Genomic DNA, 15,967 nt, shown 5'->3' with positions numbered 1-15,967 from the left:
ACCCTTCCTTGAAAGCCATCAGGGAGTTTGGGTCTTTTGAGCATATGAGCTGCCTGTTCTCCTTGCTTGGCCCCATCTTGGGTCCCTTGCAGTAACCACTGTACTTTCCTTCACCACAGCCCAGTGTCGGTAGATTTGGCGTAGTTGTGTGTTGGGCGAGTGGACCCAAGTTTGGTTCGGTAACAGAGCCAGATCTTCCTTAGCACAAGGCAGAGCCCAGGCCCAGCACCAGGGCAGCCAGCAAGGGCTGGGGAGAACAACTGGTTTCATTTTCTCGGTCACCTGAGTAATCAGTGTTGCAAGGTGGGAGTAGAGGGCAGTCAGCTTTCAAGCAGTGAGCAGAAGAAAGCCCCCACTGTTGGCTTTTGAGTGTGAGCAGGAGGGTAATCCTTCTTCAAAAGATATATGGTCAGGAAAATTTAGGAAGTTCATTAAAATAAGGTCAAAGCAGTCGTTTAGTGACTGACAGAATCTGCATGGAGCCAGAGCAGAGAACCAAGCTTGATTTTGAATTTCCTGGTTTCCTTGAGGGGGAGAAAGTAATGCTATTAGTCAGGCTTGACAACAGAAGGAGAACCAGGGGTTCTTATTTCTTATTAATTTTATAAATTTTAATGTAATAAATAAATAAATTTAATTTTAATTAAAATTTTAAAAAAATGTTTTGGTGGAAAGATAATAAGTTAGTCTTGGATAGAAAGAACCTGAAGGGCCTGTGGGATATTTAGGCGGACCAAAAACAGGTGTGTTGGGGCTAGATTCTGGATTATACTAATTTGGATTACAGGTGCTACTTGAAATCATTAGCACAGGTAGGGTCAGCTGCTGCAGAGAAAACATTTTTGCGACTCAAGAGGACATCTCAGGATACCAGAGGAGAAAGAGATTTTGAACATGACAGAAATGGTCCTTTGACATTTTATGAGTTTCCTATCTTTTTGCCACGCTCTACACACAGACACAAAGCAAGAGCTATTTTATCCGCAAAATAGAAAGTGGAGATGGCAGCAGCAGATGGGATTTCTTCATGCTGAGACTCAAATTCCTGAAAGCACTATGATTTTTTAGAAGCCAAAAAAATTTCTCTCTCTCATGTTTTAGGTCTCCATCAAGGAAAGCCTGAATCCCTAGAGTGAATGAATCAGAAGTTAAAAACAATAATACAAACGTCTGTGCACTGAGCCTGCTCTTAAATGTTTGTACATTTAATCATGTGTGCTCCTGCCGGGCGCATGTGGAAGCACCACAAAGATGCTTTCTGGAGCTCAGGAGGCTGCGAGGTCAGGTGGCGTGGAGTTCCTGCTGGAGGACTCCTTCTCCTATCAATAGGCACATCCAGAGTGTCTTTAGTGTGCAGAGCTGGTCCAGAGTTAGACAGACTCAAAGCACAAATGTCCTGAGACAGAGAGACAGAGAGAGTTCCCCAGCAGTTCATGTCACTGTGTGAAATCGAGGAAGAAGTACAAGCAAAATGTGAGCATCAAAGATGAGAAGCTGAGCAAAGCTCACACGCTTGGCTGCTGAAAGAAAAGGGCCTGGGGCCTGCCACTTTCATGTGTGGTCACGATGATTAACTAGCAGGTGTCAGAAAACATCTGACAGCTCTTAGGCTTGAATAAGTGTTTGATAAAGGGCAGTATCCAACCTTCAAAAAAGTTTATCCCCAAAGTCGTTTGTATGTCTGTTGTTTGAACCTGGAAATGCTTTCATTCTCAGAACAGGTTCTCCAGATCCGTTTATCCCTGTAGGCATTCATTTATTCTGTAGTCACCAACAGATATTTAGTAAGCACCTACTGTCTGCCCAGTAGAGTGTGAAACATATAGTAGTGAACAAGCAGACAAAAATTCTGGCTATCACGGACCTTAAATTCTAGTGGGAGGAAACAGACAATAAATATGAAGTAAGAAAGAAATAAGAGAAGCGTGTTGTATTTTAGGGATAAATGCAAAAGAGAAGAAACAGGTGGGGATGGGGAAAAGAAGTACTGGGGCATGTAGTTAGGGTAGACCTCACTGAAAGGGGGACATTCAAGCAAAGACCTCAGAGGTGCAGAAGTTAATTGTGCAGGTATGTGGAGGATTGAATCCAGGGCTGAGGGGAAAGCAAATGCAAAGGCCCTGAGGTGGGAGCATGATCACGTGTTTAAAGAACAGAAAGGAGGCAGTGTGACTGGAGGGGGACTGTCAGGTGGGAGAGTGATGGGAGATGAGTTCAGAGAAGCAGTGGTCAGAGCAGTGGCTCTACAGAGTCTTGTATTCCTTGGACTTTTTCTCTGAGATAGGAACTTGTTGGAGCATTTTGAGAAGAATGCTGTGATCTGACTTACTTTTCAAAATATTGAGATATAATTCATTTACCACTAAATTCACCCATTTACAATATACAATTCAGTGGTTTTAATCTATTCAGAGTTGTGCAACCATTAGCATTATATAATTCCAGAACATTCTCATTATCCCCAGTCAAGCTCTGTACCAATTAGGAGTCACTCCCCACCCATTCTCCCATCCCCCACGTCCCTGGAAGTGACTAACCTACTTTCTGTCTCTGTGAATTTGCCAATTTGGGGCATTTCATAAAAATGGAGTCATACAACATTGTGGCCTTTTGTGTCTGGTTTTTCTTTCACCTGGCATAATGTTCTCAGGATTCATTCATTTCGTAGCATGCATCAGTGTAACTGACCCGGGTTCTTGGACTCTTTAAATTCAGGCAAGGCCTTACTGGGACTCGTGCTGCAGCAGGAGAGAACAAAAACAAGTAACAGGTTCCCTTGCTCACTCCCTGAGTGGAGGCGAGTTGGTCCCTTATATGGGGTGAGGGTAAGGGCGGGTCCAGGGGTCAGGCCAGAGGGGTAGTTTGCCCACCCCTTGGGTGGTGGTGAGTGCAGGGGGCATGCGCAGTACCCTGCTTCTGCTCCTGACACCTCAGAAGTGGCAGTTGGGTTTTTGTGTCTTGTTCATAATTCACCCCAACTGTGTGTGCAAGCATTTATTTTTAGCCTCTTATAGTTTCTTTGTATTCTGTTGCTCAAGGAGACGTTTGTCCAGGTGCAAACACTTGCAGCAAAGCGCCCCAGGTCCCAGCCTGTCTCATCAGTACCTCATTTTTTCCATGGCTGAATGATATTACATTCTATGGCTATACCACATTTTATTTATCCATTCATTAGTTGATGAACATTTGGGTAGTTTCCACGTTTTGTGCTATTTTGGATAATGTCACAAACATTCAAGTTCAAATATTTTCATGTGAACATATGTTTTCAATTTTCTTGGGTATATACCTAGGAGTGGAATTGCTGGGTTATATGGTAATTCTGTGTTTAACTTTTTAAGGAACTGCCAGACTATTTTTCAGAGCAGCTGTACTTCAGCAATGCATGAGAGTTTCAATTTCTCCGTATCCTCACCATCTTTTCTTTTTTAGCCATCCTAGCATGTATGAAGTGGTATTTCATTGAGCTTTTGATTTGCATTTCCCTAAAGACTAATGATGTGAAGCATCCTTTCATGTGCTTAGTGGACATTTGTATGTCTTCTTTGGAGAAATATCTATTCATATCGGTTACTCATTTTAAAACTGGGTTATTTTTGTTTTTACTGAATTGTAACATTTCTTTATTTTAGATACTAGACTCTTAACAGATGTATGATTTAAAAATATTTTCTCCCATTCTCTGGGTTGTCTTTTTCACTTTCTTTATGGGGTCCTTTGAAGCACAAAAGTGTTTAATTTTGATGAACTCTGTTTTTTATTTTGTTGATAGTGCTTTCATTGTCATATTTTAAAACCATTGCCTAATTTAATATTACTGAATTTTATTCCTATGTTTTCTTTTAAGAGCTCTTACATTTAGACCTTTGATCCATTTTGAATTAATTTTTTAATTTGGTGTGAGGAATAGGTACAACTTCATTATTTTCTGTGTGGCTATCCAGTTGTCCTTTAGGTGTAAAGGCTGTTCTTTCCCCTTTTAATTGTCTTGGTACCCTTGTCAAAAATCAATTGTCCATAAACGTATGGGTTTATCTCTGGAGTCTCAGTTATATTTCACAGATCAACCTATCTATCCTTATGCCAGTTCCATACTGCCTTGAGTACTGTAGCTATGTATTAATTTTTGAAATCCAGAAGTGTGAGTCCTCCAACTTTGTTCTTCTTTTTTGAGATTGTTTTGGCTATTCTGGGTGCCTTGCATTTTCATATGAAATTTTAGGACCAACTTGCCAATTTCTGCAAAACAGACAGCTGGGATTTCGATAAGGATTGCCTCCAATCTGGAAATCAATTGGGTGAGTATTGCCATCTTAATATTACTGAATCTTCTAATCCATGAATATGGGACGTATTTCCATATATTTAGGTCTTCTTTAATTTCTTTCAATGATATTCTGTTGTTACGGTGTACAAGTCTTGCACTTATTTTGTTAAATTAATCACTGAGTATTTTATTGTTTGTGATGCTATTGTAAATAGAATTGCTTCCTTAATTTCATTTTTTGATTGTTCATTGCTAGATTATAGAAATACAATTGATTTTTGTATAGTGATTTTGTATCCTGCAACCTTGTTGAACTCATTTGTTAGCTCTAATCATTTGTGTAATCTGTAGATTTTACAAGATCATGTCATCTGAGAATAGAGATAGTTTTCTTACTTTCCAATTTGTATGCTTATTATTTTATTTCCATGTTTAATTGCCCAGGGTAAAACCTCCAATGCAATGTTGAAAAGGAATGGTAAGAGAAGACATTTTCCTGATCTTTGGGGGAAGGTTTTCAGTTTTTGCCCATTAAGCATGATGATAACCGTAGGTTTTTCTTGACAAAGCTGAAGAAGTTTCTATATTTTCCTAGTTTGTTGGGTGTTTCTGTCATGAAAAGATGTTGGATTTTGTCAAATACAGGCATACCTCAGAGATATTGCAGGTTCAGTTCCAGACAACCACAATAAAGCGAATATTGCCATAAAGTGAGTCATGAATTTTGGGGTTTCCCAGAGCATATAAAAGTTATGTTTACGCTATAGTGTAGTCTATTAAGTGTGATAGCATTGTGTCTAAAAAATGTACCTACCTTAATTAAAAAATACTTTATTGCTAAAAATGCTAACCATCATCTGAGCCTTTAGCTACTTGTAATCTTTTTGCTGGTGGAGGGTCTTGCCCCAATGTTGATGGCTGCTGACTGATCAGGATGGTGGTTGCAGAAGGTTGGGGTGTCTGTGGCAATTTCTTAAAATAAGACAACAATGAAGTTTGTACGCGGATTGACTCTTCACAAACAATCTCTCTGTAGCATGTAATGCTGTTTGATAGCATTTTACCCACTTCTTTCAAAACTGGAGTGAATCTTAAACTCTCCTGTTTACTTTATCAACTAAGTTTATGTAATATTCTAAATACTTTGTTGTCATTTCAACAGTCCTCATAGTATCTTCACCAGGAGTAAATTCCATCTCAAGAAACCACTTTCTTTGCTCGTTCATTAGAAGCACCTCCTCATCCATTAAAGTTTTATCATGAGATTGAAGCAATTCCGGCACGTCTTCAGGCTCCACTTCTAGTTCTCTTGCTATTTCCGCCACATCTGCAGTTACTTCCTTCACTGAAGTCTTGAACCCCTCAAAGTCATCCATGAGGGCTGGAATCAGCTTCTTCCAAACTCCCGTTAATGTTGATATTTTGACCTCTTCCTACAGATCACGAATGTCCCTGATGGCATCTATAATGGTGAATCTTTTTCAGAGGGTTTTCAATTTACTTTGCCCAGATCCATCAGAGGAATCACACTATCTATGGCAGGTATAGCCTTATGAAATGTATTTCTTAAATAAGACTTGAAAATCAAAATTACTTCTTGATCCACTGGCTGCAGAATGGACGTTTTGTTAGCAGGCATGAAAACAACACTGATCCCACTGTACATCTCCATCAGAATTCTTGGGTGACCAGGTGCATTGTCAATGAGCAGTAAAATTTTTTTTTAAATTTATTTATTTATATTTATTTTTGGCTGTGTTGGGTCTTCATTTCTGTGCGAGGGCTTTCTCCAGTTGCGGCGAGCGGGGGCCACTCTTCATCGCGGTGCGCGGGCCTCTCACCGTCGCTGCCTCTCCTGTTGCGGAGCACAGGCTCCAGGCGCGCAGGCTCAGTAGTTGTGGCTCATGGGCTTAGTCGCTTCGCGGCATGTGGGATCTTCCCAGACCGGGGCTCGAACCTGTGTCCCCTGCATTGGCAGGCAAATTCTTAACCACTGCACCACCAGGGAAGCCCCTGAGCAGTAAAATTTTGAAAGGAATCTTTTTTTCTGAGCAATAGATCTCAACAGTGGACTGAAAATATTCAGTAAACCATGTTGTAAGCAAGTGTGCTGCCATCCAGGCTTTGTTGTTTCATTGATAGAGCACAAGCAGAGTAGATTAAGCATAATTATTAAGGGCCCTAAGATTTTTGGAATGGTAAATGAGTACTGGCTTCAACTTAAAGTCACCAGCTGCATTAGCCCCTAACAAGAGAGTCAGCCTGTCCTTTGAAGGTTTAAAGTCAGACTGACTTCTTCTTTCTAGCTATGAACGTCCTAGATGGCATCTTCTTCCAATAGAAGGCTGTTTTGTCTACATTGGAAAGCTATTATTTAGCCACTTTCATATATTTTCTCAGCTAGGATCTTCTGGACAACTTACTGCAGCTTCTACATCAGCACTTTCTACTTCACCTTGCACTATTCTGTTATGGAGATGGCTTTTTTCCTCAAACCTTATCAACCAACCTCTGCAGGTTCTAACATTTCTTTTGCAGCTTCCTCACTTCTCTCAGCCTTCATAGAATTGAAGTGAGTTAGAGCCTTGCTCTGGATAAGGTTTTGGCTTAAGAATATGTGTGGCTGGTTAGATCTTCTATCCAGGCTGCCAAAACTTTCTCCACATCAGCAATAAGGCTGTTAAGCTTTCTTATCATTTGTGTGTTCACTGGAATAGCCCTTTTAATTTCCTTCAAGAACTTTTCCTTTGTATTCACAACTTGGCTATTTGACTCAAGAGGCCTAGCTTGAGGCCTCTCTCAGCTCTAGACATGCCTTCCTCCTTAAGCTTAATCATTTCTAGCTTTTGATTTAAAGTGAGAGACATGTGACTCTTCCTTTCACTTGAATAATTAGAGGCCAATTGTAGGGTTGTTAATTGGCCTAATTTCAATATTGTTGTGTCTCAAGAAATAGGGAGGCCCAAGGAGAGGGAGAGAGATGGGAAACAGCTGGTCAGTGGAGCAGTCAGAACGCACACATTTATCTAAGTTCGCTGTCTTATATGGTTGTGGTCTGTGACACCCCAAAGCAATTATTAATACAATAATAACATCAAAGATCACTGATCACAGATCACCATAACCAATATCATAATGATGAAAAAGTTTGAAATATTGTAAGAATTGCCAAAATGTGCCACAGAGACATGAAGTGTCTCTATTGATGTTTATTTGGAAAGACATTAATCTCATACTTTTATTTAGTTCTTTAGACATGATTCAGACATATTTGAAATAGCTGATTTAAAGCCTTTGTCTATTAAGTCCAACATCTGGCCTCCCTCAGGGTTAGTTTTTATTTGTTCCTTTTATCCCCTTGTTTATGGGCCGTATTTTCTTCTCTCTTTGTGTGTCTCATAATTTTTTGTTGAAAAATGTCCATTTTCAGTAATATATTGTGGAAGTTTTAGAATTCAGAATTTCCCCCTCTTCACAGTCTGTTGTTATTGCTGTTTGTTGTTTATTTAGTGACTCTTCTGAACTAATTATGTCAAGTCTGTATTCTTTGTCAGCTACTGAAGTCTCTGCTTGCTCAGGTTAGTTCTCAGCTAATGATCAGACAGAGATTTCTGTAAATGTTGGGAACCAATAAGTCTCCCAGTTTTTGCTAATGGTAAGTGTGTGTGTGTGTGTGTGTGTGTGTGTGTGTGTGTGAATGTGTGTCTTCAACACAACTGCCAGGCAGTTGACAACTCTGCCTTAACTTTCACTTCTTGCTTGCCAAGAGCCTCAGGTGAGGACTTAGAGCCTTCTCAGTTCTCTCTAGGACATGTTCACAGATGTATGTATGCTGTATGCTCATGGCTTTCTAGATTCCTAGCAATATATCAGAGCTTTTCAAAGGCCCAATGGGCATCTCATTCCCCAGATTTTCTTTTTTTTTTCTTTTCAGATTTTTAATAAGCCTGTTGTTCGCCACAACTGTTACTCACTGCTTCAGGCAGCCTTTAAACAGTTGACTCTAAATGTGTTGTACAAGTGTCCCTGGGGAAAAAGCTTTTCTCGGTCAGGGCAAGCCCTAAGTCATGTCAAATCAAGACAGCACTGCAAGTAGAGTCTTCCAGGGAAGCACTAGTTGGGTCAAATAATGACAGTTCTCTGATAATGAGGCTTGGAAGGAGCTCCAACCCTGTTTTGCCCTCCTGTGGCTTCCAGGCTGCTGGTTTTCATCATAATTATTATGAAAAGAATCCAAACCCATGGAAGAAAGCTTAAAAAAGAAAGTTACAAAGAACAAAATAAAACTTACCCATAATCCTACTGCACAAGAATAACCAATGTTAACTTTGGATTTTTTTTTTTTTTCAAAATCGGAATAATGCTAAATCCCTCATTGTGGGGCAAAGGGGGTTTCTCAGAGTGTTCTGCTTTATGGTTTCTCTCAATAAAAATATATCCATCAACCTTTATCCTAAGCTTTCTGCCTTCATCATCTGACCACCCCCAGACTTCTTCCTGGCAGCACTGGGGTCTCATTTTGGGGGCATCCTATGTTCCCTGGCTGCATGACTTCTCTCCCTTCTACTTTTTCATGCCTCTTTGTTGGCTCCAAGCATCCAATTATTCTGATACTCAGCCTTGCAATTCTGTCCCTGACCAGTTGTTGCCCATCCCAGAGGCCACTTGGCATGGTCCATTGCTCTGGCCTGACAACATTAAAAGTCAGTTCTCTTTTCAACTGTGTTGGTTTTTGGCTTCTCTAACGAGCATGTCTATCAGATCTCTGGCCTCCAGCCCACAGGTCCTGCCAGAGGATTAAGATTCCAAAAGTTTGGCCTGTAATATCTAGATCAAATTTAAATTGGGTGCAAACTGCCCCATTCACTGGAATCCTCATGGTCTGCCCCTGCTCCTCCCCGCAAAGTAAATCTCTAACCTTGGGTAAATCCTTTGGCAGACATGCCAATTCTAGCTTGAAGGAAAGAGTCTGTGTTCTTCGAGGGGAGAATTCCATAAATAGTGCCATCATCTGCTCCAAGGACAAGAGGAAGGTACATCCTCTGTTCTCTCAGACATTCCTTTCTACATAAGTGGACTGAGCTTCCTTTGATCTCTGCCTCTTTGCTTGACTAAGGTTTTCCTTTATTTGCAGCTGAGCTTCTAGCAAAATGAATTTCCCAATTTTACCTGAATGTATATCTTTTGAAAAAGAATTACCTCCTGTCCACCATCAAAAGCCAACATTTGAGGCCTTCTTCTGCTCACTATTTGAGAGCTGACTGCCCTCTACTCGTACTTCTCATTATTAATTACTCAGGTGACCATGAAAATGAAACCAGTTATTCTCCCTGACCCCTGCTGCTAGGCCTGGGTTCTGCCATGTACTAAGGAAGATCTGACTCCAAATATTAGCCCTATCACTTCCTAACTATGTGAGCTTGGGTGTGGTATTTGAGAAATTTGTGAGTGTCAGTTTCTTTGTTAATAACACAAACCAGAATAACAGAAAGGAGAGAGTGGCACAAAGAGAGAAATCAGATCTGCAGCATCTCCCTAAAGGATGCAGCAGAGTAATGATCAACACATGTGCATGAGGAAGTTACTTCATAACTGGGAAAGAACCACCAAAGAGATTAGAAGAAATAGTGTCTGGCACTCGCACAGGGCAGGGAATAGTGCCTGTTCCCATAAGCAAGACTGAAAAACTTGTAACTCATGGGACTTTCATAAAATACACAGAAGATTATTGCCTCAGAGGTGGGGAATTATTAGCCTTGTGACAAATTCTGCTCCACTCTCTCCTAACAAATCTTAAAAGCAAGACCCAAAGTTCAAACTATTTGTAAGAAACCTTGGTGCATCTCAGAAGAAAGCAAAAGAATATTTATAGTAGAAAAGTATCCAGCACCAAATAAAGTAAAATTCACAATGTTTGGCATTCAATTAAAGATTACCACTAAAAAATTACCATGTATACAAAGTAGCAGAAAAATATGACACATAACAAGAAGAATCAAAACAAACCTAGAACTGGCACAGATGTTATAATTAGCAGTCAAGGACATTAAAGGTATTCTATTTGCTCAAAGGATTAAGTAGAGACATGGAAGATAATTTTTAAAAAAAAAATCAAATTTCTGGAGATGAAAACTACATTGTATGAGATTATACACAAACACACACACACAGGGCTGAATTAACTACATGTCAGACTTTGCAGAAGCAAAAATCAGTGAATTTAAAGACATAACAATAGAAACTGTCCAAAATGAGACACAAAGAGAAAAAGTATTTAAATAAATGAAAAGAGCATCAGTGCCTACTATACTAGTAATTGGAGTCCCCACAAAAAAGGAAGGGAAAGACAGGAAAAATGGACCTTAGAGCTGAGTGTTAAACCTCAAAGTATAAAATATCTAGAAGGAAACATACAAGCAAGTCTTTATGTCCTTGGGTTAGATGAAGATCCCTTTGATACAATACTGCAATACGATCCATAAAAGAAAAAAAAATCTATAAAATGTGATTCATCAAAATTTAAAATGTCCGCTCTTCAAAAGATACTGTTAAGAAAACAAAAAGAAAAACCACAGACTGGGATAAAATATTTCCAAAGTGTATGTGTGATAAAGTAATACCCAGGATATATAAAGAACTCTCAAAACTCAATAATAAGGAAACAAGCAACCTAGTAAAAAAAAAAATGGGTGAAAGATTTGAATGCATGCTAAACCAAAGAATATATACGAATGGCAGTATCCTCAACAAAATTAGTCATTAGGAAAATGAAAAATGAAACCACAATGAGATACCACTATAAACTATTAGAATGACTAAAATTAAAAGGACTAACTTTGTGACCACCTAGAGGAGTGGGATAGGGAGGGTGGGAGGGAGACGCAAGAGGGAGGAGATACGGGGATATATGTATATGTATAGCTGATTCACTTTGTTATAAAGCAGAAACTAACACACCATTGTAAAGCAATTATACTCCAATAAATATGTTAAAAAGAAAAAAGGGCTAACTATATCAAGTGTTGTCAGGGATATGGAGGAATTGGAACTCTTATACACTGCTAATGGAAATATAAAATGACACAACCTCTTTGGAAAAAAATTCAACAGTTTCTTAAAAAGTTAAATGTATGTCCAACATGTGACCTAGACCTAACATTCTATTTTTTTAGAATAAAGTTTTCTTGTGTCACGTTTATTTATTTTTTGTTTATTTTATATTGGAGTATAGTTGATTTACAATGTTGTGTTTCAGGTGTACAGCAAAGTGATTCAATTATACATATACATATATCTATTCTTTTTCAGATTCTTTCCCCATATAGGTTATTACAGAGTACTGAGTAGAGTTCCTAGTGCTATACAGTAGGTCCTTGTTGATTATTTATTTTATATATAGTAGTGTGTATATGTTAATCTCAAACTCCTAATTTATTGCCCCCCCCCCCACCGTCTTTCCCCTTTGGTAACCATAAATTTGTTTTTGAAGTCTGTGAGTCTGTTTTTGTTTTGTAAATTAGTTCATTTGTATCATTTTTTAAGATACACATGTAAGTGATATCATATGATATTTGTCTTTCTCTGTCTGACTTATCAGTACTTCACTTAGTATGATAATCTCTAAGTCCATCTGTCTTGCTGAAAATGGCATTATTTCATTATTTTTTATGCCTAAGTAATATTCCATTGTATATATGTATCATATCTTCTTAATCCATTCATCTGTTGATAGACATTTAGGTTGCTTCCATGTCCTGGCTATTATATATAGTGCTTCAATAAACGTTGGGGTGCATGTAGCTTTTCAGATTATGGTTTTCTCTGGATATATGCCCAGGAGTGGGATTGCTGGATCATATGGTAGTTCTATTTTTAGTTTTGTAAGGAAACTCCATACTGTTCTCCATAGTGGTTGTACCCATTTACATTCCCACCAACAGTGTAGGAGGGTTCCCTTTTCTTCACGCCCTCTCTAGCATTTATTGTTTGTAGATTTTTTGATGATGGCCAATTATGACCAGTGTGAGGTGATACCTCATTGTATCAGTAGTTTTGATTTGCATTTCTTTAATAATTAGCGATGCTGAGCATCTTTTCACATGCCTCTTGGCCATCCATATGTTTTCTCTGGAGAAATGTCTATTTAGATCTTCCACCTATTTTGATTGGGTTGTTTGTTATTTTGATATTGAACTGCATGAGCTGTTTGTATATTTTGGAGATTAATCCCTTCTTGGTCGCTTCATTTGCAAATATTTTCTCCCATTCTGTGGGTTGTATTTTCCTTTTGTTTATGGTTTCCTTTGCTGTGCAAAAGCTTTTAAGATTAATTAGGTCCCACTTTAAAAATTTTTGTTTTTATTTTCATTACTCTAGGAGGTGAACCCAAAAAGATATTGTTGCGATTTATGTGAAAGAGTGTTCTGCCTCTGTTTTCCTCTAAGAGTTTTATAGAATCTGGCCTTACATTTAGGTCTTTAATACATTTTGAGTTTATTTTTGTATATGGTGTTAGAGAATGTTCTAATTTCATTCTTTTACATGTAGCTGTCCAGTTTTCCCAGAACAACTTATTGAAGAGACTGTCTTTTCTCCATTGTATTTTCTTGCCTCCTTTGTTGTAGATTAATTGACCATATGTGCGTGGGTTTATCTCTGGGCTTTCTATCCTGTTCTGTTGATCTATATTTTATTTTTGTGCCAGTACCATACTGTTTTGATTACTGTAGCTTTGTAGTATAGTCTGAAGTCAGGGAGCCTGATTCCTCCAGCTCTGTTTTCCGCCCCCCCCCCCCCAAACTCAGGATTGCTTTGGCTATTCGGGGTCTTTTGTGTTTCCATACAAATTAAAAAATTTTTTGTTCTACTTCTGTGAAAAATGTCATTGGTAATTTGATAGGGATTGCATTGAATCTGTAGGTTGCCTTAGGTAGTATAGTCATTTTGACAATATTGATTCTTCCAATCCAGGAACATGGTATATCTTTCAATCTGTTTGTGTCACCTTCGATTTCTTTCATCGGCATCTTATAGTTTTCGGAGTACAGGTCTTTTGCCTCCTCAGGTAGGTGTATCCCTAGGTATTTTATTCTTTTTGATGCAGTGGTAAATGGGATTGTTTCTTTAATTTCTCTTTCTGATTTTTCATTGTTTGTGTACAGAAGTGCAATGGATTTCTGTGTATTTTGTATCCTGCAACTTTACCAGATTCATTGATGAGTTCTACTAGTTTTTTGGTAGCATCTTTAGGATTTTCTATGTATAGTATCATGTCATCTGCAAACGGTGACAGTTTTACTTCTTCTTTTCCAATTTGGATTCCTTCTATTTCTTTTTCTTCTCTGATTGCCATGGCTGGGACTTCCAAAACTATGTTGAATGCAAGTGGTGAGAGTGGACAACATTTTCTTGTTCCTGATCTTGGAGGAAAGGTTTCCAGCTTTTTACCATTGAGTATGATGTTAGCTGTAGGTTTGTCATATGTGGCCTTTATTATGTCGAGGTATGTTACCTCTATGCCTACTTTCTGGAGACTTTGCATCATAAATGGGTGTTGAATTTTGTCAAAAGCTTTTTCTGCATCTACTGAGGCGATGACATGGTTTTTATTCTTTAATTTGTTAATGTGGTGTATCACACTGATTGATTTGTGGATATTGAAAAATCCTTGCATCATTGGGATAAATCTCACTTGATCGTCATATGTGATCCTTTTAAGGTATTGTTGGATTCGGTTTGCTAGTATTTGCTAGTTGAGGATTTTTGCATCTATGTTCATCAGTGATATTGGCCTGTAATTTTCTTTTTTTGTGGTATCTTTGTCAGGTTTTGGTAACAGGGTGATGGTGGCCTCATAGAATGAGTTTGGGAGTATTCCTTCCTCTGCAATTGTTTAGAATAGTTTCAGAAGGATAGGTGTTAACTCTTCTCTAAATGTTTGATAGAATTTGCCTGTGAAGCCATCTGGTCCTGGACTTTTGTTTGTTGGGAGTGTTTAAATCACAGTTTCAATTTCAGTACTTGTGACTGGTCTGTTCTTTTTCTCTATTTCATTTATTTCTGCTCTGACCTTTATGACTTTTTTCCTTCTACTAACTTTGACTTTTGTTTGTTCTTTTTTCTCTAGTTGCTTTAGTTGTAAGGTTAGGTTGTTTCTTTGAGATTTTTCTTATTTCTTGAGGTAGGATTGTATTGCTATAAACTTCCCTCTTGGAACTGCTTTTGCTGCATCCCACAGGTTTTGGATCATCTTGCTTCCATTTTCATTTGTCTCTAGGTATTTTTTTATTTCCTCTTTGATTTCTTCAGTGATCCATTGGTTGTTAGGCGTCTGTTGTTTAGCCTCCATGAGTTTGTGATTTTTACAGTTTTTTTTTAAAGGAATTCCTTTATTTTTATTATCATTATTTATTTATTTTATTTTATTTTTGGCTGTGTTGGGTTTTCGTTTCTGTGCTAGGGCTTTCTCTAGTTGTGGCAAGCGGGGGCCACTCTTCATCACGGTGCGCGGGCCTCTCACTATTGCGACCTCTCTTGTTGCGGAGCACAGACTCCAGATATGCAGGCTCAGTCGTTGTGGCTCATGGGCCTAGTTGCTCCACGGCATGTGGGATCTTCCCAGACCAGGGCTCGAACCCGTGTCCCCTGCATTGGCAGGCAGATTCTCAACCACTGTGCCACCAGGGAAGCCCCTACAGTTTTTTTTTCTTGTGGTTGCTTTCTAATCTCATAGTGTTGTTTGGAAAAAATGCTTGATATGATTTCAATTTTCTTCAGATTTACTGAGGCTTACTTTATGGCACCATATGTGATCTATACTGGAGAATGTTCCATGTACACCTGAAAAGATTGTGTATTCTTCTGCTTTAGGATGGAATGCTCTATAGATATCAATGAAGTCCATCTGATCTAATGTGTTATTTAAGGCATAATGTTTTTATTGATTTTCATCCTGGATGATCTATCCATTGATAAAATTGGGGTTTTACAGTTTCCTCTATTATTGTGTTACTCTCAGTTTCTCCTTTATGGCTGTTAGCATTGGTCTCATATATTGAGGTGCTCCTATGTTGGGTGCATAAATATTTACAATTGTTATATTTTCTTCTTGGATTGATCCCTTGATCATTATGTAGTGTCCTTCTTGTCTCTTGTAACAGTCTTTATTTTAAAGTCTATTTTGTCTGATATGAGTATTACTACTCCATCTTTCTTTTGATTTCCATTTGCATGGAATACCCTTTTCCATCCCCTCACTGTCAGTCTGTATGTGCCCCTAGATCTGAAGTGGGTCTCTTATAGACAGCATATATATGTGTCTTGTGTTTGTATCCATTCAGCCAGTATATGTCTTTTGGTTGGAGCATTTAATCCATTTACATTTAAGGTAATTACCTATATGTATGTCCTTATTGCCATTTAAAAAAATGTTTTGGATTTGTTTTGGTAGGTCTTTTTTCTTCCCTTTCTCTTTTGTTCTCTTCTCTTGTGATTTGATGGCTATCTTTAGTGTTGTGTTTGGATTCCTTTTTCTTTTTGTGTGTGTATCTATTGTAGATATTTTGTTTGTGGTTACCATGAGGTTTTGATATAGCCGTCTATATATAAACAAGATTGTTTTAAGTTGCCAGTCTCTTAATTTCAAATGCTTTTCTAATATCCTGCATTTGTACTCTCCTCAGGATTGCTGGTTTTGATATC

Source organism: Balaenoptera ricei, chromosome 6 (genome assembly GCF_028023285.1).
Source record: "Balaenoptera ricei isolate mBalRic1 chromosome 6, mBalRic1.hap2, whole genome shotgun sequence".
NCBI lineage: Eukaryota > Metazoa > Chordata > Mammalia > Artiodactyla > Balaenopteridae > Balaenoptera > Balaenoptera ricei.
This window is presented reverse-complemented; position numbering follows the sequence as displayed.